Below are 25541 nucleotides of genomic sequence, written 5' to 3'. Positions count from 1 at the left end.
TTCCTCAGATCTTTCTGTTTCATTATACTTCCGGTCTGTCCTTCACCCTCACCCCAGATCTGCTTTTCTCTCACCTTGTTTCCTTCTATGTATACATTATTTTTGTACTCCACATGTGTCTCACTCATTGTTAGCCATTATTAGCTAACGTAAAAGTTGCTGTAATTCCCCTTCACCTTATGCAATTAAGTTTTGTATTAGAAATGTTGCAGATTATGATGGATTCTGCAAATTGTGATGACTGTATTTATATATCTCCATCTATGAATTATGATGATATCTCACTTTCCAGACAGACTAAAGTACATTTCTATTCCTTTAGTAATTTTCACTTATTACAGTAAGTTCTATTGAGCTAGTATAATTTCCATAGATGTGCATTGGTAATGCGCATATATAACTCATTTTATGAACACCTTTTCTTGGCATACAGATTTGATGTGACTGTTTGATGTTGTGTAGGCATTACTGGTTATGTCTGCTTTGCAATGTGGTGTTCTCCATATAATATTACTTATTATCCACAATTTTTGTGTGAAATATGGTGTATGTCACTGGACTCTATGAAATGTATGGAGTCTGATCCACTGTCTACAGGAACCTGATTAATATCAGGTATAGATAATAATTGTGAATACATCTCTGTAGAACTGATTACTTCAGTGTGGTATAGAGGGCTCTACCAAGACTGCTACTTAATATCAGTGTCTGCATTTGCTATTAGACTTGGAGGCTCACTAATGTGAGACCATCTAATCTAAGAAGACATATCCTGTATGTGAAAGGCAAACAACCAAGCACAGTACCAAAGAGCAGTACCACACCAAAGCAAGAATATGGCTGAATAATTCACAAATCAGTATATGCATTATATCTGCTGTGGCTTAGTGGTACTTCATGCAGTCTATTGTGTCAATGGTCTGGGGTTCGAGACTGGCAGAGGTCTTTTCTAGTTGGGATGGTGGCCTAATGGTTAAGGTGTTTGCCTTACAAACACAAGGTACAGGGTTTGAATCTCACAGGGGATAATTGGCTAGGCTTAAAATAGCTTGCAAAGGCAGTTAGCCTAGTACTAATCTATGAATCTATGAATATGCAACTCAAACAGAGGTGAAAAGGGATCCATATGTCAAAGATATGCCATATCAGAGGCAACACAGATGGGTTGTTGGGTATACAATCTATATGTGTGACATGCAATGGAATAGCATGATCCAAAGAAAGAATTAATTTTCAGGACACACACACCAATGACATTAGAATATAATGTAAATGGTGATAGATATATGAGTAACACCAATGACATAGAGTATAATGTAAATGGTGATAGATATACGAGTAACACCAATGACATAGAATATAATGTAAATGGTGATAGATATATGAGTAATGACAGTTAATAAAAATGACAGTGTCTGCATAGGAAAGAAGCATACAAATCTCTGGGTAATGCTCAACATGCAACTATGTTATAATCTCTTATGTAATTTCTGTATTGACCAGCCATATTCACTTTTCTTTTCCTTTCCTTTAGCGTAAATACTAAATCATGTTTTCTCCCAGTGGGGCCACATCACTCCATTAAAAGTGTATTTCCCGTCTTAAATAGTATATGGCCTTTTGTTGATGATACCTCTAGCCACTGAATATTGAAAAATACATCTGAATTGGAAAAATAAACAACTATTACTTTCATAACAGAAATTTTGCTTGAATATAGCCTCATACTTTTAAAAAATTGGGATTAAAAAGTTTTAAAAAACATAAAAAGTATGAGGCTATGTTCAGATAAAATTCATGAACAGAGGTTTGGTGTTGTGCAATATTTTTGTTTAAAAGTTTCTGCTGTTCATCTTATACTTTCTGAACTACAGTATGGAGTAACAAGGCTACATTCCTGACAGAAGATGATACAAATTAAGGTATGCAAAAGTCTCATTAAGTCTTAAACAGGGGGGAAATGACTGCATAAGAATAATTAATAGTCACTCCTTTAAATGTGATTATCTGAAGGAAATGGTGTTCTAACAGTTTTATGTCAGCTAATGAAAACTGACAAGATTAAAATGTACATGTCTTATGAAATTCAGGCTAAGAGTATGCCAGTTTTTCTTTAAAGTGTATTTGTGATGTTCTGAAGCAAGTGTAATAAGGAACTCGTAAAGATGGATGTAGCCTACTTACCATATACAATACTGAATTTTGCCATTTTGGATGCAAAAAAGTTGGATGCTTTTCCTTTTGTGAATATTGATGGACTCTGATTTTTTTTTCTCAGAGCTAATAATCACTACCATGACATCATGGAAGACTGAACCCACAATGCCTTACTACGTAAGTTATCATGTAAGCTACTGTATTTCCTTGTTAAATGCACCAGCAAGAGTTTCATACTTTTTAGGAAGACTAAGTTTTACAGGTGGAACGACCTCACATTAAAAATTAACACATAATTATACAGTATTGAAACCACAATGTAAGTAAGAAGCTACTCATCTAAAATGGTAAGTTCTTTTGTTTGCCCCGAATGCTTTGCAGTTATATATAAATTATCATCTAGTACCTACCATTATATATTTTTGTGGGTGTTATATAGAAAAATATATAAACAGTGAAAATGAAAAAAAAAAATAGAGTAGTATACTATAGTATCCATTTTTTTCTAAGATCTAAAAGCAATGGCAACATTACCATGAGGAGTATAATAGGAAATGAATTTAACTATAAAACAAAATTGCCTCTGAATGTGGCCAATGCAGACAAAACTTTGCTAAATAAACATTCAAAGTAAAATATAATATTATAAATAAAATATTGTCAAATAAAATAAAACAGGATAAATATGTGATTTAGTGTTTAAAATGTCTGTCTCACTGGTCTAGGGCTCAGTCCTGACTTCCAATCAATATCTGTGTGGATTTTGAATTTGTACTCATAGCCGGCCTTCCTTCCACTTTCCATAAAGATGCTGATCTATTTTCCATATCACTCCGGTAGCTAGGCTGTGGGTGAAAAAGATCTGAGGATCAGTACCTCCACTTTGTTAAGAAATTAATAAAATTATTATTTATTTTTTCTTCTTTTATTTTTTGACTCCACAAGATACTTGAGTATCAAAACCTCACTCAAAGCAAGACTGTGTAATGACATTCTACAGCTTCCAAGTGGTAATCCTTAGATGTTATATTGAAAACTTGACATAAATGTTAACAAATTACATTATGGCCCTTTGTCAAACATCCTGTGGTAATAAAGTGAAAGAGAACTGAATAAACTTGAATTTCAATAATTACTTCAGATAGTTATCTGTTTCAGAAGTCTGAATGTGGGACAGTGTTTGTGGAAATGCGATGAAACTGGAAGAAGGGCTTCATAGAATACATAGTATTCCAGCATAGCTTGCATGTAGCTGGCCAATCATTGCTTAACCATTAATTTTGATTCAGGCACAGTGCATTAAATGGAACCCTTATGAATAATTAGGTAGTTTCTGCTAAAGGGTTCCTATCGCATGATCGAAAATTGTAAACGGCGAACGCGTATTAAGCGAACCCAATTGGTCGAAACATCGCACGCTTAACACGGAAATCACCATAGGGAATATTTTCCCTTTACTTCAATGCAGCGTGATCTCTGAGTAGGAATATTTAAGTAGCAGGGGTGTGCAGGGGGGCTTGAACCCCCCCGCCTACAGCGTTTAGGTAAGAATAATTTTTTATTTTTATTTTTTTAATATATTTTCGAAATTTCAAACATCGATCATATGGTGTCAAGCATATGATGTTCGATGTTTGAAACTTTCGAAAATATAATATAGATCCTTTGCTAAACATGCTATTAGACCAGCATACTGAAAATTTCATTTTACTGGTAGAAGGGCTAGGGCTGCTACAACTCACTAGATGGCCAAATACCGATACCTGACTATACTAAAATAAATAACTGCGTCTGATGGTCTTTCATATGGATACACACAGCATTTCCTACCTCATACAACTGCTGCTTTCCATTCATGATGTACTTATTTTTGTGAGATACCTTATGTACCCTTATGTTATACTGATTCTATAGATATGGCTCAGAAATTCATAAAATGTTTTTTGACCTTTATGTTGAGTCAAGAGGTAGCAGAAATGCGAACTGTCTGCAGTGGCAAACCATTTTATCCTTTGTTTCTGGTGACTCACTCACAAGTGGGGATTTTGTTTGTGTTTTACAGTAAGTACACTTTTCAGCTAAGTACTTTTTTTCTGAATCCAGCTCAATTAGTGCTTTTTTCTTTCTTGTAACATTGTACTTGGATGGCCACATGAGCTTGGTTTTCCTTTATTTCAGGGCCTGGTATTGAAAGAATAGGCATCTGTCAGTATCCAAAAAGGAGAATGCTCATGATAATGGATTGGCAGACTTCTCCTGATGTCGGTTTTCTTTCCCAGGGAATGCCCTTAGTTGGCAGGTATCACAGTGGGAGATCAGGGGTGCCATGGAATAAAAGAAACTAGCAGCAGCAGAACTAGCTTACCCAGTCTCCATCTTAATTAACAGAACAATAACCGAATCTACTATTCCATCCTGCTGGAAAGTCTCCCATATCATTCCTCTGCATAAAGGAGGTAACACTAATGAACTTTCTAATTTTCGGCCTATAGCCCTACTATCTCCACTATCTAAAATTATGGAACGTTGTATACACCATCAACTCTTACATCATCTTTTGCAAAATAGCCTACTTGTAGACTCCCAACATGGTTTAGGCCCTACCATAGCACTTCCACTGCCCTTGTCTCCTTCACAGACATGATCAACAAAAATCACAATAACAACCTTTTCTCCTCTGCTTTATTCCTGGACCTCTCAAAAGCCTTTGATATGGTCAACCATCAACTTCTCCTAGACACTCTGAAATCTCTCTCACTTGACTCTTTGGCATTACACTGGTTTGACTCTTATTTGAAAGATAGAAAACAAGCAGTCCTCTGGGACAGCCATATATCCTCTCAGCTCCCAGTCACTATCGGTGTCCCTCAAGGATCCATCTTAGGTCCCCTTCTCTTCTCCATATTTATAAATAACCTGTCTACTTCACTCCCGGGATCCACTTGTATTCAGTATGCTGATGATTCAACTCTCATCTGTTCTGCTTTAGCTCCAGAAGAACTTCACTCTTCCACCCAAAAAGTCTTTACGGCAGCAGAAAAAAGGTTCCAACATATCTGTCTCCTCCTTAATCCCAAAAAAAACAAATTACTACTTTTCACCCCAACCCTTAAATCTGCCCCTATCTCCTTTTCCATTGTGTCTGACAATGGCACTATCATTAAACCTGATTGTTCCACTAAACTACTAGGCCTTACAATAGACAATCAACTAAACTTTGACTGCCACATTGATCTAACCATCAAGGCTGTTAATAAAAAGATAGGTGCCCTCTATAGACTTAAGCCCTTTCTTACTGCAACCACCAGAGTGTCTCTTGCCCAAACTCATCTCATCTCTACACTATTGCATGCCTCTCCATCTTTTATCAACATTTCAAAAGCTAACCTTCAGAAACTTGCCACAGCCTACCATAGTATTGCCAGGTGTGCCACAGGTTCCCCATTTCGTACTCACCATTGTCTTAATCTCAAAAACCTTAACTGGCTTGAACTTCAAAATCTAATTCTCCTACATCAATTAGTCATCATATATAAAATTCTCCATTACCCCTCTAATACACCCATACTTAATAACCTCATTGCCCCATACAAGAATCTTACTTCTCTTCGCTCAGCCAGCAAACTTCTAGTAGCCACTCTCAAATCTCATAATAAAGCAGGTGACTCCTTATTTACTAAAGCTGTTGGCTCATACTGAAATAAACTTCCCATAGAACTGACCACTTTAGGCTCATTTCACCTTTTCAAAAAACAACTAAGAAACTATTTTAAATCCCACTGGCTATGCCCCTGCTCTAATCCTGACTGAGCTCAGCAAACAATCCCTCTCTACAGTCCTCTCCATTCACTTCTACTTGCCTCTATCACTACTTCTATCTAGTGCACCTAGCGTCCCACCTGCTTATTAATTTTCCTATACTATCTTTTCTCCTTATACTTGATATATTACTGCAACCTGTCATCTCTCCTTTTATTTAAACCTAGATGCTGATCCCTACTGTGCAAATCTCTATCTTAAAACTAGTGCCCTGGCACAAAATGTTTATCCTAATTTGTTAATAGTGTAAATATTTATAGACTCTTTACGTGTTACTATTTTCTCTCTTTTTCATTTTATAGCAGTCCTACTCTTGCAAATATTATGGGATAATGATTCCTCACTATTGTTTAGTTCTTGTTAAAGTGCTTCTGCATTATTACTATAATACATGAGAAGATTTCTTTATTTGCTTATATGTTTGTATATTTTTGTTTATTGTAAGTCACTAGTATATAGTGGAGCTTTTCTCCTCGGGCCTCTGCTGAAAATGGACATGTATCCAGCCAGACTAGCCCGGTCAACAAATGTAAAATAAAAATAAAATAAATAAATAAAAGAGTATATGACTATTAATGCCTTAATTGACAAGCAAGGTAACTGTTTGCATTAGAGTAGTTGTATACTGACTGGTGTAATAGTAGCTTTTTTTTTGTACATTCACCTTACCTCATTATATTTATTTTAGTGTCTAAAGCTCTGGCATGTACATCCTGCTGTACCATCTGCTATGATATATTCTGTATAAACTAAACCCCTTAAATGGCTTCCCTTAATCAGACCTAAAGTTGTCAGAATTGTTAATACAGTACTAATGGCTGATGCTATGAGATTCTAAAGAGTAGCATGGCGAGCTAGATTTCCTGACTTACTGCTTGCATGCTGAATGACTAAGCAGTTTTTTTAACTAGACTAATGCTCATGGATCATTTCTGAAAAGGAGCGCGTCTGCCTCATAGCTCTTACTCATTTGAAAATGCAGTAAAATAATAGGGCAATGCCTTTGGGTCATCCCTCAAAAGGGACATGCTGCTACTTAACAAACAAATTAAAAAAAAACATAGCAAATCTGTGGTGACATTATTTTGTTCAAACGTTAAAATAGAATTCGCAATGGGTTAACTGATAATGTGCTCCAAAAATAAATATCCAAAAACAAACAAAGCTGTACGGAAATGATACTAGCCATGTTTTTATTTTTCAGGTATTATAATTTGTTCATCCTACTAGATGTTGAGGTTATATTAGAAATATGATAGAAGTACTGGAAACTAGATGGATTACTAATTTGCAGTCAGACAAAATATTTAGTATTAATGATATTGTTTCTTTAAAACATAATTTGAAATCAAGAACCCTACTTAAGTGACCCTCTGTTGGTTATTTAGTGCTTGAAAGATGTTCTTAAACAGCTACAGTGTTACTAGTAATGACGTGATGAATCATTTATATTTGATGTGAAAGTGCTAACGTTTTCTAATTCTGTGACCAGTTTTATTTCTGTTTTTATCAGTTTTAAAGTTTGAAATATTTTATTAAAGTTTATTCATACGATCCAGCTGTGCTCCATACAGCTTTGTTTGTTTTTGGACGTTATTTTGTTACCCTGGCAACCAGCAAATAATTGGGAATGATCCTTATTTTAGGTAAATTTACTTCAAAGAAGTAAAGAAAAAGACTGAGTGAACAGTGTTAAAACAGAAGAAGTAGACAGTCCAGAAGGCAAAGAAGCAACAATTATATAAAAATGCTTTCCAGTATTTACAAACAGTAAAGAGAAGAAGCCCATAATAAGAAAATTACTGCAATGTGTTGGATCCTACTTTAATTAAGGGTGTTATATTCATCACAGAATTGAAAGGGGTCAAGGCCATCTCTCTCTCTCTCCCTCTCTCTCTGCAGGACTGGGAACTCACTGACCTGTAGTCTTGACATACATGTAAAGAATTCGATGGAATTACTGCTTAAATAAAAATCAAAAGTATTTTGAATTCAGCAGAATATGATATATAAAGCAATAGTCTCATATCTCCAAGGTCCAAACATATAAACTCAATCTATAAGTTTGACTTTGTATCTGAAGAACTGTGAATATCCAAAGCATTATACAATAAAATGCAAAGTACTCTTGTGGGCTACTGAAAACATTCTTATCATTTTAATTATTATGCCCTACCAATCATGACCTAAACTTGGGTCTATGTGTGATCATGTCTTCTAAAGATCTTGCTCCTATTAAAGGTGTCATTCTCATTGATATTAATGTCAATAGCCTAAATAATAGTTTGTATTTATACCAGGCATGTAAATAAATAAAAAAAGCAATTGCCATGGTATCATGTTAATCCTGGCAAGGGTCAGATACAGTACAGACTAGCTCTCAACTCTGTTGCTCAAGAATCAGGACAAAAACAGCTGCTAGATTTACTCAGGCTTGAAAATGGTATTACAGGTAGTTTTTATAGGGTTCCTATCACGTAGTCGAACATTTACAATTTCGAACGACATATGGCCGAGACCATGTTCGAAAATGTAAATGTTTGAGCGTGTGAATGGAAATCGCCATAAGCGAAGGTTTCCATTCTCTTCAATGTGATGCGATCTAGGAGTTGGTATATTTAAGTACCAGGGGATGTGGGGGGTGCAGTCCCCCATGTGGGAGGTGCAGGGCCCTGCATACAACAATTTTTTTATTTATCCATTGTGTTTTCATTTTTTATAGGTAGTCGAAGTTCCATAACTTTGGACATATGTGTTTGAACATATGTCTGTTGGAGTTACGGCACTTCGACTACGTGATCTAGACCCATTTTTATATGAGTGCACATCAGCCCAAAATAACCATCTGTTTTTTGTTGAAATGCAGCTGCTGATGCAGGGGAGGACCTGGCCCATCTACTTTCCTTCCTACAAGGTATGGGATCCAGGAAGGATGCACAGATGCTTTGAAAAGAAATGCTTTACTAAGCGGAGAAACTCGCAAAGTTAATAATGCCTTTTACTTTTCTGTGGAATACACCAATTAGGTCAAGGTTAAATGCAACTAGATATGGTCCCTCCTGGGGACATCTGGGATATACCATTTGTATAATTTATGGGATTCTGTATACTGGTCTTGACTTACTTTGGACGGGTTTAAGTGCACTGTACTGTTATTTAAAATTTACAATTTTATGTGCAAACTTTTATGTTGTTGTGATTTTAAATAGGTCTTAAACTTAACTAATTGTTTGACTGGCTATCTAATTTCATTGGTGGAGTGAAGTTTATAAAGTTACGGCTTGATTAGTTTGGTTATATCTGATGAATCCCTATTCAGTATTCAAGGACAAAAGCACTTAGTATTTCACATTTGTAGTTATTAAAATCGTTTGGCTTCATGATTGCTTTGTCATTTTTTATTGCATTTAGATTGAGTACTTCTGATTACTTTTATCTTATTCTCCCCTATTTTTTCTGTCCTACCTTTACCATGTTTCTATCCCAACACTCAGAATATCTTGTTATCAATAATTGTATTTTGTGTTGTCTTAAACATCATTGTTTTAGTACTTGCAGTACTACCTGGTGTTTCTAAATTCTGTGCATGCTCTAGATTATTGATTATATGGATACATCATGCTGTAAAGCTTTGATACATCGCATACTTCAACCTTTTTGTTATTGTTGACAGAATTTAACTTTTAGGGGTATTTGCCAATAGTTTCTAATTATTATGTTTTATTCTTTCTATTCTTTTGTTATTGTTAATGATATTATTCTTTTCTTCCTGGGTCTTCACTGGAACATCATTGCTTGCTGCCAGCCAAACTTCCTCAGTAAACAAATGCAAATAAATAAATAAATAAAATCATATATATTTGGATTTTATTGTGTATTTCTGAGCATCTTTTGCCTTAAAATTTGAAAAAGTTTAGGAAGACACTATAAGGATGGAAAATTACCTTTTCAGTATTTATACTCCCAAAGGGAAAGACATGAAGCCTGCTTGGTGCTAAGTATGCTGGGAGGTTGCCGATCTAACTCCCAGCTGAATTCCTTCCCTTTAACATTACCCTTTAACTCTTTAATGAATGCCATTATTTTGATATGATATTCAGGTGCCATGCAAGGTGATTAGAAAATTATGCTGAGACAATTTACATTTCCAGTATTTGCCAGGAAGTTGAATAAACCCATGATATCTTATTATTTATCTAATAAATAGGAACATCTTTGATTGTTAACTCTACATTTCCAAATATGGTTGAATTGTGACTGCTTACAGATGAACATTTGGATTTTTTCTTTTCATGTTACATGTCTACTGATGCTGAGTGTTTTGGATATTTGTATATTTTGTAATACATGTTAATTGCTTTGCGGCTTGAGTTTGGTGTGATTAGTGCAAGTGTAGTCTTATTTGGCATCTCTTAGATGCTTTATTAGCTTTGGTGTTATTCACTCACCACATTGAATTGATGGCAAACTGTTCCATACTGGTGCACTTATTTATCATCGATGAAAGCTGCAAAGGGCATGAGATTTGTTTACCCAACAGTTGGAGGAAGCTGTGAGCTGTTTGGATTTCTTCAGTATGTTGCAGCCTTTGTAATGGGGGCCCCTTTCATTAAAATTGTTTGTGCGTAATTTCTGGAGTACCTGGATTCACCTTTGAAATTATTGTCCAAAGGATTTCTGGGCATTCTTTTATACACTTCTGATATTTGGCACACACGTGTTGTAAACAGAAAGGAGCTGATCTTTTGGTATTATGGACAGCTTTTTGCTGTTTTACATATTTTTCCATGATGTCTTTAAATGTTGATGTTAAGCAATGGGATACCCATATTTCTGGATACTGATTTTTATTATAATGTGACTGTCAATGTATCTTGTTATGCAGGATGCTTACACTGTATAATTTTTTCATATTTATAATATTTTAGTGCATTGTTTTCATATTGTATTGTGTTGCTTCTCTTTGATGAGTTAAGTTGTTAGGAAATAAGCAATATAATAAAACTGAAGCTGATGCATAAAATGACCATCTCATAATTAGACTTGATCTTTTTTTATTCTAATTGATATGTAAAATTTTTGTCCTCAGTCAGGTATGGTACTGTCACAAGCTACTTGCAAGTTCCAGTGAGGTATATATTTGTTTTATGCATGGCAGAGTTGCTTATTACTAGTATAATTTTGGGAGATGCCAGGTCATAATGTCCGCCTTATGGCCTTTCACATCTAGCTTGGTTCAATGTTAAATCATTTCTTATTATGAACTCTCCCCATTCCCATGGTATGATGACTGTATATTAATTGTATCTGCTATTGTCTTTCTGTTATTGGCATAAAATGTTACATGCATGACATTATTCTTTGCTGAGATTATGAATTTCAGGAATAGAGGTGAGGCTATTTTGGGCTTGGTCTTTAGAACCACTGTATATTGTTACAAATCTTTATTGAAGAACATTAGTAATATAAAGAAAAAGCAATATCAATGTGGAAAACTGCATCCATACATTATTTATATCTATATCTATATCTGTATCTATCTATATATGTACATCTCACTCTCTAAATATATATATATATATATATATATATATATATATATATATATATATATATATATATATATACACACAGAGACAGAAAGAGAGAAACAGATTTATTTGCTGGGGTACTGCACTCAATATGATCAATATTGACCAATTTCAGGCTTAGCCCAGGTGAAATACAAACATTTCACAAACAAAAAAGGCAAAAATGTTGGCGATAACAGAGTAGTTCAGACAAGTTATATAGAAAAACTGTAAATGTACATTCTAGTGAACAAGCAGAGTGTAATGTACAATATATACACTAGTTTCTAGAGCAGGCCAATATTCAATACATTTTAGAGAAGAGAAGAGACATGCAATGGAAACAGGGATGGTGTGCTGAGTGATATGCCCTATGTTGAAGAGAAGCATTTGACTTGGAAAAAGAGATACTTTCAAAGATACATTCTAATTTGGAGTGCAATATCCAGGAGAATATCTAAAAATAAAAGCACATTTTCAGCTTCAAAATAAAGGAAGGACCATACATGTATGTGAGCATGACAATATGGATTGGTTGCTAATAACCGTATATTTAGGCTTTTGTTTGGGATAGTCCGTATTTCATTTCACCGTAGATGTCTGAAGCTTTTATTATCTACATTCTTGTCTGCTGTGAAATAGGACAGGATCACATCAATTGTCTCAAAAGCTAGCTGACAAACTGTGATACCCTTAAATTCAACAATGATTTCCAGTGTTTAGCAAAGAATGCTCTTGTTATAGCCACACTTCTCAACTATCCCTATCTTGGAGGAACGTTCATATCTTCAGGCCTGATTTACCCCATACAGGATGCCCCTATTGTTTGGAGGCATGATTTACTCCTTTACACAATTTTCTGAATTCCCCCTCATGGCATGCAATTTTTGAAGATGTTTAGTACACAAAAAACATACCACGTGAACAAGATACTAGTGGCAACGATAATTTAAAGAAAGAGGGCAGACTTCTTGTATCTCCCCTATAATAATTTCCCTTTCCTGACCTTCTTTGAACGGCTTCTTATATTTTCCTAAAGTTTTTAACTCCTTTTTGGTATATAGCCTTGCAATTAATAATAACCACTTTCTTGATCATAGTTCTCTAGAAGCGGTTAGGTTTATTCTTAGCACAATGCTGAAAATCTTTCATGCAACTTACTAAGCTATTGGAATAAGGTTAGCCCCATATTCTTAGAGAAACACACAACTCCATATTAATACCAGTATGTTGCTTGCCAGTTCTGGCTTCAACTTTGACTTTATAGTGATTCAGGTGATCATTGCTAGGCAACATACACCTGTGAAGATAGACAGCCTAGACAGTGAAGAGAGAGAGAGAGAGAGACTGAATCAGCATTCAAACTCAAATTATATATCTCCCTCATTTACAGTCCGGGCCCTTATTTACACAAATCAGTATCTCACATTACGCTTCCACATTTAGAGATTCACTGCTTATGCAGCCTTTAGACTAATGCACATGTATTTTCTATCCCCTTATTTTTTACTGGAAGTGTGATGCATCTTTCCTCATCCTGTGATGCACTGCTCTGCTTAATGTTTGTTTGCAGTGGACATTCTGGAAACTCTTCTTCCTCATGTTTTTGGAAGAAATGATCAGATTTCATTAGGACTATGATTTTCAGTTTGAAAAACTTACTTGCCAGGATTTTCTTCACTCTATGCCTCTGCAAGCTCCTTTTCTACGACAGTTTCTGCTCCTATATGCTTATTTGTGTGCAGATCCACAGGTTATAAAGGAATCACTTTAAATTTGCCAAGTTGTGTAGCTCTTTTTGATTATTCCACCATTGTTGGACTCTGCATCCTAGGTTTTTGTGTTCCTTCTGACTGACCCTAACTGCTTTATTTCTTAGAAGTTCGCTGAGCCTCTTACACTTCAGAAAATCCAGTGCTGCTTTGAGGAAAGTGAAGCTCTCTTATTCAACCTGCTGTTTACTCACTAATTTCAACAGTGTGCTTGACACCAGTTTTATAATACTGTTTCTTTGTGGTTACAGAGAACTAGTCTTGAAATACATGGACTTAGTGTCCTTTCAGTAAGAAAAACTTACCTTCCTGTAGCCTTTCAGCAAGAACAGCTTACCTTCTTTGCCCGTTTGCAATAAGCATCTTTATCCATGAAGTTTAGGAGTATGAAAATTAGCTATCTCAGTGGGATGTTTCTGGAACTGGGTGAGGGAGGGGATTGCAGTGCTCTGTAGGCTCATACTACTGTGAATAGATGACTAACAAGCAAATGTAGGCACGTTTGTTAAATTTAGAAACACACACACACACACACACACACACACACACACACACACACACACACACACACACACACACACACACACTAGACCATTTTATATTTCCTGGCAGACTTACTAGTCTGAGGTTGTTTTATCTCCTATAGTTTTCCATACACTGTTGGAAACTCCTGGTGTTCTGGCTGGTGTATGATTCTCAAACAATCAGGAAATATATCGCTAATTGATACGTATATTTCTTGGCCTTTTGACCTTTCAAAGTTCTGCATTGTCTTAATTTTGCCTGACTGAATTATTTTATATATTTTTGGCATTGTTTTCTGTTTCTCATCTGTCCTGAAACTGCTTCCCCCCTATTCCTGTGGTGAAGTTTATAACACTGGTCTAACAGCTTTTGTGTTATCTGATTGCTTCAAGGCTTGCTGATTTAAAAATAGTTTCTGTTTGTAAATTCCTGCATACATTGTTGGAAACTCCTGGTGTTTTGGCTGGTGTGTGATTCTCAAACAATCTGGAAATATATCGCTAATTGATAAGTATATTTCTTGGCATTTTAACCTTTCAAAGTTCTGCATTGTCTTAATTTTGCCTGACTGAATTATTTTATACATTTTCTGGCATTGTTTTCTGTTTCTCATCTGTCCTGAAACTCTATATTCCTCTCCACCCCACCCTATTCTTGTGGTGGTGTTATAGCTGGTGACTTTGCAGTTGCCCACCCCTACTGTAAATTTGATCTGGGACACCCCTCCCAGTCTGGTGTTCACTCTACTTAATACAGAGAGAACATATGAGAAGGCCAACCCACTTAGATTCTTAACCTTGAATTTTTCTTCTGCTCCTTCTTCCTCGCTCCTTACACTTTACTAAAAAACAAAAAAAATTGCACTTTATTTTGATTTTGTATCTTCTTAAAAGTACTCAGTTGTATTTATTCTGCTCCATTTATTACTGCTTGGAAGTATCCTGATTAAATTGTAACTGATATTCTAAACCTTTTGGTTTAAGCACTTGGGCTCCAGACCAGTTGTTTTACATTTTGTGGTCTGGACTGTTGTGGCAGGACAGGTAGCTTACATCCTTCTAAGTTGGTAATTGCTGATTGAAAGCTCAGTGTCTGTTATTCTAAAAATGTATTAGTTCTGGTTAAAGCACTTGGGCTTCAGGCCAGTTATTTTTCATTAAGAAGGTTTGTGGTCTGCGCTCTTGTGGGAGGAGAAGCTAGATTCTGCCCTTCTGAGCTTGGAACTTCTGATTAAAGGCTTATTGTGCCTGCATATTTGAACTGTTTCTTTCTGAAATTGGTGCACCTTGTTTGCTGTAGTATAGACTAGATTCAGACATCCTGAATCTAGCTTTGTTTAAATAACTTGAGCACTAATCCAGGCCATCTTTTTTGGAGAAGGTTTCCCTGTACCCTAGTGGCAGGAGTGTGCAGTTAGAACTTGTCTGATTGAAGACTGCTGGAACAGGGCTCAGTTTTGAGCTTTTTTACTGGTTAACTGGGTAATTTGTTTAAATCACTTTGCTCATTTTCCATTGTTATATAAAAATTGCACTTTATTCATCTGCTTTTACTGTATTTGTGTTTCTTCCTACTTTATTACTTTATTTTGCTTTTGCTGCTTGTTCTTAAAAGTACTTAATTGCATTTATTCTGCTGCATTTATTGTTGCTTATTATTAGCCTGATTAAATTGTAACTGTTATTCTAAGCCTTTGGTTGAAGCACTTGGGCTTCAGACCAGTTGTTTTACATTAAGAAGGTTTATGGTCTGCACTGTTGTGGCAGGACAGGTAGCGTATATCCTAAGTTGGGAGTTGCTGATTGAAGGCTTAGTGTCTGTTATTGTAAAAGTGTATTAGTTCTGGTTTAAGCACTTGGGCTTTGGGCCAGTTATTTTACATTAAGAAGGTGTGGTCTGCACTCTTGTGGGAGGAGAGGGTAGATTCTGCCCTTCTGAGCTGGGAGTTTCTGGTTAAAGGCTTATTGTGCCTGCTTGTTTGAACTGTTTCTTTCTGAAATTGGTATGCCTTGTTTGCTGTAGCATAGACTAAATTCAGACCTGCTGAATCTAGCTTTGGTTGTATAACTTGAGCACTAATCCAGACTATCTTTTCTTGGAGAATGTTCCCCTGCACCCTAGTGGCAGGAGTGTGCAGTTAGAACTTGTCGTATCGAAGACTTCTGGAACGGGTCTCAGTTTTTAGCTTTTTATTGGTTAATTGGTTCATAGGTTCATAGGTTCATACTAGGCTATCTGCCCTGGGGCAATTATAAGCCTAGCCCGATTCTGTATGGCTTATGCCACCCCTTGATTTGAGTATACTGTGCCCTTCTTAAGGTTTAGTTTACTGTGCCTCTGTCTAATAGTGACACAGGAGTAATCCCTGGGACAAACCTACGATCCCCCATCCACCTATCGAGATTCTTCTTGAAGAGATTCAGTGAGGTGCTCTGTCTCACATGAACTGGAATTCTATTCCAGAGTGAAGGGAGCCTCTGGGTTATGAACCTGTCCCTCCAGCAAGTTCTATTTATTTCTGTGCTGAGGCTCAAGTCCCTCGAGCATGTGGCTCTAAGGGATTTAGATTTACTGAGGTGGAGCATGTCCATTAATTCTGGATTTGACATAGCTTTGTATGTCAGGCATAGATCGCCTCGAAGTAGGTGGTATGCAACTGAGTACAGCTGGAGATTTTTTAACCGAGCAGCATATGGCATCTGTTTGAGACCCTTGATCCTCTTGGTGAGATACTTTTGGGGTCTTTCTAATTGCTGCAGGTGTCGGGTAAGGTACATCGCAAAAGGGGCATTGTATTCTATGATGGGCCTGATGAGGGATGAATAAAGGGGCATGATTACCTCTCTTGATCTAGATGTGAAACCCTTTGTGATGAGGTGGGCTATGTAGAAGGTCTTTCTAACCATTTTGGCAATGTGGTTTTCAAAGGAGAGATTGCTATCAACTTGGGTTCCCAGGTCCCTAATAACTTTCTCTGTACTTAATGGGATTCCGCCTATGTGGTAATTTGTGGGAACATTGGTTTGCCAAAGGGTATGACTATACATTTTTTGGCATTTAGCTTTAAACCATGGTGCTGGCACCAGTTATCTGTCTGTGAGACCTTTTTGAAGGATGTTTGTGTCAGCTGGAGAGTTGATTATGGCGCCCAGTTTGCAGTCGTCTGCGAACTTGGTGAGCCATAGTCCTCCCACATTTGCCTGTACCTCAGAAAAGTATATACCAAACAAGAGTGGTCCCAGGACAGAACCCTGTGGGACACCACTTGTGACCGGTTTCGAGTCTGACATGGCTCCAGAAACTCTCACTCTGTGGGTTCTGTCTTTGAGCCAGTTTGCGACCCATCTTGTGACATAGGGGTTTATATTTAAGCTGGATAGCTTATCTATGATGCCTGAGTGGGGTATTGTGTCAAATGCCTTTGCAAGGTCCAGATAGGCTGTGTGGACTACCTTCCCTTCATCTATGGCTTTGGTGACTGTTTCAAAGAAGTCAACCAGGTTCAAAAGGCAGGATCTGCCCTTGACAAAGCTGTACTGGGTAGGATCTAGTGTCTGTAGGTCCCCAATGTCTTTGTTTATGAGCTCCATGATGATCCTCTCCATAGCCTTGCAGACTAAGCTAGTCAGGCTTATGGGGCGATAGTTTCCAGGGTCTGTAGAGGCTCCACCTTTATGGAGTCGGACCACTGTTGCTGTACGCCATTCTGTGGGCGCATATGCTGTAGTGAGGCTGAGATTGTATAGCTGTTTTATTTGAGGGATTAGTTCCTCTTGGAGTTCATGTAGGACGCAACCTGGGACGCCATCTGGTCCCATGGAGGCAGTTTTTTGTTATGGAGAGTGCAGCCTTCACCTGAGCATTAGAGATGTTTGGGAGGCAGCCCTCTGCCGGGATAGATACTTGCTCTTTTGGGGGGGAGGGGTGGAGAAGTTTGCACTGAACCTGTCTGCCAGGATATTGGCGATGTCTGTGGGTTCAGTGTATTTTTTGTCATTTAGAATCAACTCAGAACAAGTCTGAGAGTTGTATCCTAGGTTTCTAACATAACTGAAAAAAGCCTTATGATTGTCTTTGGTGTCCTGTGCAATTTTTCTCTCAAAGCTGGCCTTGGAGGATTTTATGAGGGATCGTAATTTTTTGCTAGTACTGATCAGAGATGCCTTCCCTCTTAGGGATTTTGCTCTATCATGTAGTAGCTTCCACCTTCTGTTGTACAGTTTATTTATGGCAGGGGTCCACCAGACTGGACGCCTGCCTTTGGATGATTGGGTCTTGGTTTTGTTTGGGATAGCATGATCCATGCATTCCTGGAGATGTCCGTAGAATGCGTTTCTATAGGATTCTGCAGTTTGGGCCGTAGTTTCCACTGGCCCTGGGGCCTTGAAGGATTCCACTTCAGTTTTAAGAAGTGAGAAGTTCACTTTTGAGAAGTTTTTCACTGTGGTTTTCTGGGCTGGGGGTGGGGTCGCGATGTGGACATCCAGTGAAATTAATTTATGGTCTGATCTTACCAATGAGGGATATACTTCTGTTGTGGAGCATAGAGTCCCCATGTTGGTAACGATCAGGTCTAGTATGCTGTCCCCTCTTGTGGGAGTGGTGACTAGTTGTTCCATAGCATTTGAGTTTATAATTTCCAGGAACCTTTGGGCTAAGGTGCTGGGGCTTGAGTAGTGCTCCCAGTCAATGTTTGGGTAGTTGAAGTCACCCAATATAATGGTGTTCGGAGAGATCTTCATGTTCTCCAATGTTTTCAGGAAAGCCGAGTGGGATTCATGACTTTGAGAGGGTGGTCTGTAGGATGCTATAAACTGAAAAGCAGTCTTGCCCACTGTTAGTTGCACATGGATGGTCTCCGATACTTCGTGCAATGCCACTAACCTGGAGGTGTGGATATCCTTGATAAATATGGAAACTCCCTCTCCTTTTGTGGTTCGGTCCGGGTTTTGAGGCCGAAAAGCATGATATGAAGTATAGCCTGGTAGTGCTGGGGTGCTCTCTGGAGCCTTGAACCAGGTTTCTGTCACTGCACAGATATCGATGTTCTCCATACTGAGGAGAGCTTAGAGTGCGTGCATCTTGAGGTTAAGACTTCTGGCGTTTAGCAGCATTACCCTTAGTTTCTTGTTCCTTGTGCTGTCTATGGGGGTGGGTTTGACTTTTGAGCCTTGCCTAAAAAAGGCACTATGGGGGTGGCAAGAGCCTTTGCCAATATCCAAAATCCCAGTGGTGACAGGTGCAAGCCGTCCCTAGCGAAGCAACGTGGCTTATCGAGCATGTCATCCCAGGCTGACAGACACTGGATCTCCTTTGAATGACACCAAAATTTTAGCCAATTGTTAAAATTGATCATTTTGTCTTTGTACTGTGGCATCATTCTAGGTGAGGGTAAGATGCTGCTCAAGGTCAGGGTCATACCAGCCTGGGCTACATGATCAGAGAGCTCCTCTATGTCTCTTTTCATGTAGTCCAGGAGGTACTCTCAGGTCATTCACACCAGCATGTACAATGACTGAGTCATATTTGTATTTGCTTTGGAGTGACCTGAGTGCTTGCGTTATGTGTCGGATCCTAGCACCCGACAGGCAGCTCACTGTGACCTTCTCATTATTCAGCCTGGTGAGCGGGACGTCAGTGTGTCTGTCAATAGAGTCACCTATTACAAGAGTATCAGGTGTGTTATTCAGCCTTAAGAGCTGTGGCTGCTTGGCACACTGACTTTGTGGGTTATGTGTTGTGTGTGTTTTGTTTTGAGGTAGCGTTTGCTTGGATGTCTGCTTCGGAGGTCTCTGTTGCTTAGGTAGATTTTTATTTAGAGCCTCCGAGTATGTTTTTGTGTATTTATGTGCTTGGTTCGCTGATGTGGTGGGACTATGTGATACTGGAATTGTGTTGTGTGAGGTTACCTTCTCCTCCTGACTGGTTACACCAGTTTTGAGATGAGGGAGCTCAGCCTCCAGTTTGGCTAAATAATTGCATCTCTCACATATATTTGAACCTGTTTGGAGGAGGAGAGGGTTGTCCGTGTACATGAGACAGTTGTAACATTGCCTCAAAATTCCCAGATTCACCAGCTGGACTGGAGAGGAAACCATTGACTGACCTTTGGACATGCTAGAGTAATATAGGGAAACTGAATTTAAGACAGACTAATAGAGGACAGGGTAATCATAGAGAGTATAAGAGTAAGTAGTGCTTATGGTTTAATAGTGCTAACTTGTAGGATTACTTAATTGGACCAGTGAAGGGCCTTAGAATGAGAATATGGTGTTTAAATTGAGAGATAGAGCAGTTCTAAGGGAAAAACTGAAGAGCAGACTTTGTGGAGCCAGGAATAGTTTAAACCCAATTAGGCGGCGCTGCCCGCTGTTGCGCTATGCACAAAAACGCGCAAAACCTCACAAAAGAGGGTTTTAAGAGAGGAAGATGAAGGAGTTTTGGAATTGACCCAAAATGGCCAATAAAACTACAGTTTCAAGTCAGTAACCACTCCCACAGGGGCAGGCAGGCTGCTCAATGTTTTTCACTGCTACTGATCAACAGAGAGACTTCCCTTTAGCCCAAGCAAAAAATGGCCTCACAGAAACTTACAAACAGTTCAAGAACAGCAATCCTGTAACTGAACTTTTTTAAATCTCAGAAAAGTGGGAAAAAAGCAAGATTTTTTGTTTTTTTTTTTGTTTTTACAGAGATAGCCGAGGTTCACAAGTATCAACAAGTTATAACAGTGCAGTAAATGACCCCACACAAGAGTACTAGGCCAAAGACAGATAAAATGCAAGTTTTGAGAAAAAAACGATTTTAAAAATAAGTGCAAACAGGAAATTCTGTAAACAGCTCTAGGTTGTGCTCTAAATACAGTTACTAATGCAGAAATCAAGTTTAACAAGCCAGAAAATGCTCAAAATAGGCGGCTATGCAGAAAAACTTAGCAAATAAACAGAGGAAAAATACTTAAAATCTCAAAAGTGGCTCCTTTCTTATCTCAGCGTTTTCTCCTCTTGGTGGGTGCTTCACCAACAGCCAACAAGCCTGAAAAGATGCCAAAACCACAAGGCAACCAGGTTTTAAGAGAGGAAGATGAAGGAGTTTTGGAATTGACCCAAAATGGCCAATAAAACTACAGTTTCAAGTCAGTAACCACTCCCACAGGGGCAGGCAGGCTGCTCAATGTTTTTCACTGCCACTGATCAACAGAGAGACTTCCCTTTAGCCCAAGCAAAAAATGGCCTCACAGAAACTTACAAACAGTTAATTTGTTTAAATCAGTTTGCTCATTTGCTACAGTTATATTTTAAAAAATACACTTTATGCATCGCTGCTTAGCTATGGTTAAACCATTTCTGGCGCCATAAAGTCTGCTCTTCAAATTTTCCCTTAGAACTAGCCAGTTTTTTAGTTTTAGCACTCAGATATGTTTCTTTGAGTTCAGCACTTGTTCAGAACTCATTGTAAGCACTAAATAAGCTACAAATTACTACAGCACTCAAATTTCCTTACTTGTCTAGACGAAAACAGTTTTTAGTACTTAATAAATAAGCACCTATTCAGGTAAGTCTAAGGGTCAGGTCCCTGTATTTTCTCCTGTCTACCTGATGAATCTGGGCATCTTGGGGCAATGCAGCAATTTCCTCATGTACACAGACAGCCCTCTCCTCCTACCACCCAACACTACAACCTGTGAGAGATGCACTTATACAGCCAAACTGGAAGCAAAGCTCTCTTCACCCAAGACTGGACTAGACAGTCAAGAAGAGAAGGTAAATAGTTGCACCACACCACACTCATCACATAGTCCCTCAAAACATACACCACCAAAACAGACACACAGAAACACAAAACACGCACCTACATTCATGGAGGCTCTCAATAAAAATCAGCTCAAGCAACAGAGAACTCCAAAGCAAAAACACAAGTACCATCCACCCCCAAACACAACCCAAATAACACATAGCCCAGAAATTCAATGTGCCACTCAACCACAGCCCATAAGGCATAACAACGTACCCAACACTCTAGTCATAGGTGACTCTATAGTCAGGCACACTGATGTTCCACTCACCAGGCAAAACACGGAGAAAGTTACTGCAGCTGCCTGTTGGGTGCCAGGATCCACCACATAATGCATGCACTCAGGTCACTCCACAACAAGTACAAATATGACTCTGTCATTATCCATGTTGGTGTGAATGACCTGAGATGTACCTCCCTGGACTACATGAAAAGAGACATGGAGGAACTCTACAATCTTGTAGCCCAGGCAGGTATGACCCTAGCCCTGAGTAACATCCTGCCATCACCCAGAATGATACCACAGTACAAGGACAAAATGATTGACTTGGCTAAGCTTCTTGTGTCATTCTATGGGCATCCAGTATCTGTCTGCTTGGGATGACATGATCGACAGACCACAATGCTTTGCCGGAGATGGCCTGCACCTGTCACCCTTGGGATTCTGGATACTGGCTAAGGCTCTTGCCACCCCTATAGTGCCTTTTTTTAGGCAAGGTTCAAATGACAAATTCACCACTGTAACAGGTACAAGCAAGCAAAATCTGAGGGTAATGCTACTCAATGCTAGATGTCTAAACCTCAAAATGCATTCACTCGAGGCACACCTTAAAATGGAGAACATCGACATCTGTGCAGTGACAGAGACCTAGTTCAAGGCTCCAGAGAGCACTCCTGCATTACCAGGCTATAATTCATACCACACCTTTCGGCCACCTAACCTGGACCGAAACACTAAAGGTGGAGGCATGTCCATATTCATTAAGGATATCCACACCTCCAGGCTAGTTGCTCAGCATAATGCATCCGAGATTATCCAAGTGCAAATAACTCTGGGCAAACCAAATTGTAACTTGCTACAGATCCCCCACCATGCCCCAGGATTCCTACTCCTCATTTCTTGATACACTGTAAAATATTATGGTACAACCCAACATCCTAATAATGGGCGATTTCAACTATCCCACCATTAACCGGAAAAACTACTCATGTACCAACACTTTTGCTCTGTTTTCTGGAATTCATAAATTCCGACGCCTTGGATCAACTTATCCACACCCCCACCAGGAGCAGCAATATCCTAGACCTGGTCATTAACAACATGGGCGACCGGTCTGCCACACCAGAGGTCAGTTCCTCATTGGTCAGATCCAACCACAAGCTAATCCCCCTAGATATTCACATCCCGCCCCCACCTCCCATTAGGGAAACCACTGTAAAATATTTCTCCAAAACCAACTTTACGCTTCTTAAGACAGAAGTGACAAACTTCACGACACCCATGCAGATGGACAATAGAGGTACGACTGCTGAATTCTACACAAATGCACTTTATATGCACTTACATGAGAGCATGGATCATTCTATCCCTAACAGAACCAAGATGTTATCCTCCAAAAAAAGGAAGCCAATCTGGTAGTTCCCTGCCATAAACAAACTCTACAACAGAAGAAAGAAACTGTTACAAAAAAGAGTAAAATCCCCTGTTTGGAGGAACTCCCTGGTCAGCCACAATAAGAAGCTGAAATCCTCATAAAATCCTCCAAAGCTAGTTACAAGAACAAAATCACCAGTTATTCTAAAGACAACCACAAAGCATTCTATAGCTATGTCAAGAATCTCAATGGCAACACTCAGATCTGCTCTGAGTTACAGCACAAAGGCACTAAATATACAGAACCAACTGATATTGCCAACATCCTGGCAGATAGGTTCAGTGCTAACTTTACCCCCCTCTCACCCCCTAAAGGGCCCATTTCTATACCGGAAGAATGCAAAGTTCCTGTAATCACAGCTGCACAGGTAAAAACCACACTCTCCAAAGCCAAGAACACAGAATTCATGGGACCTGACAACATCCCAGGCTGCATTCTACATGAACTACAGAATGAACTGGCACCCCACCTAAGCACCATGTTCAATCATAGCCTCACCTCAGGTGTTGTGCCCACTGAATGGCGCACAGCTAAGGTTATCCCACTCCACAAAGGGGGAGCCACCACAGACCCTGGGAACTACCATCCCATCAGACTAATGAACCTGATCTGCAAGGCCATGGAAAGTATCACCATGGAATGTATAAACAAAGACATTGGTAATCTCCAAACACTGGAGCCCACCCAGTTCGGGTTTGTAAAAGGCAGATCATGTCTCCTGAACCTGATAGACTTTTTTGAAGCAGTCACCAAAGCTGTAGATGAGGGTAAGGTGGTTCCCGCCAAGGCTTTTGACACCATCCCCCACTCTGGAATTATAGATAAACTCACTAAACTAGGTATAAATCCCTATGTCACAAGATGGGTTGCCAACTGGCTCACTAACAGAACCCATACTGTGAAAGTACCAGACTCCAAATCCGACTTCAGACCAGTGACAAGTGGAGTACCACAGGGTTCAGTCCTGGGTCTTCTCCTGTTTGGTATCTACTTTTCAGAAGTACAGGCTAACACAGAAGGTCTTTGGCTAATGAAGTTTGCAGATGACTGCAAACTAGGAGCCATAACTGAAACTCCTAACGATGTGGACAAAGAAACTAAAACTCAAACTGTTTAAAACAAAAACAAAAGGTGGAAAGGTAAAAATCACACAAACAATTTAATGTGAGCGCTTTCGTACAAAAATTCATATGTACTTCTTCAGGCATTATTACACAGCTATCCATGCCTTAAAAAGACTGCATAATTAAGCCAATTTAAACAAGTAAGTTATCAAATTAATTAATCCTAAACAGGACATTATTTAAGGAAACATACTCAACTCCCATTCAATGAATAGTAGAAAATTTTAAATACAAACATTGAGATTCCAAATGAATTCATCCCACTCTCAAAACTTAAAATTAACTTTAACTATTTTCTATAAATATGAAGTTCACAGATGACTGCAAATTAGGAGCCATAATTGAAACTCCTAACAATGTGGAAATCCTACAAAAGGGCCTCACTGAGATAGATGCCTGGTGTAAAAGCCATGGCTTCAAGCTCAATGCCAAAAAGTGCATTGCCATCCCATTTGGTAAAAACTATGTACCCATGAGCTACCACATAGGTGGTAGACTACTTAACACCGAATGTGTGATAAGAGGGTCTATGTCATTTAATCGACCTTCCAGATGTTCAAACACCAGAAGTTTGAACGGAGAAGTTCGAAAATTGAAAATGTCAAAACCGCGGAAAAACAAATTCTTTCCCAGGGAACGAATTTGGTTGGCTGTTTCTGTGACTTCGACATTTTCTCCACTGTGGTGTGAAAGTTACAGAACGGGTTAAGGTAAGTGTGTGAGTGTGACAGAAATTGGGGTTAGGATGCGGGTAAGGTAAGTGTGCGATAGTGACAGACTTTAGGGTTGGGTATGGGCAAGGTAAGTGTGCGATAGTGACGGCCCTTAGGGTTAGGGTTTGGGTTAAGGTTAGTGCATAGACAGTTGTGTATGTAAGGTTTAGTGTAGGTTTATTAGGTTTTTGGTGTGCTTGTATTGTGTGTGTGTTTTTCGGAACAGCAAATTTTTTCCCTGTGAAAAAATTTGTTGTTCTGAGGTTTCGATGTTATCACATTTCGAACTTCCAAGATCAAACATATGGTGTTCGAAATTTTGGAAGTTCGATTATATGACATAGACCTTGGTAAGAGACCTTGGGACACAGGTGGACAGTAATCCCTCCTTTGATAATCACATCGCCACAGT

The sequence above is a fragment of the Protopterus annectens genome, chromosome 2.part2 (assembly GCF_019279795.1).
Source record: "Protopterus annectens isolate FY-2018-M chromosome 2.part2, PAN1.0, whole genome shotgun sequence".
Taxonomy (NCBI): domain Eukaryota; kingdom Metazoa; phylum Chordata; order Ceratodontiformes; family Protopteridae; genus Protopterus; species Protopterus annectens.
Note: the sequence above shows the minus strand (reverse complement) of the source record.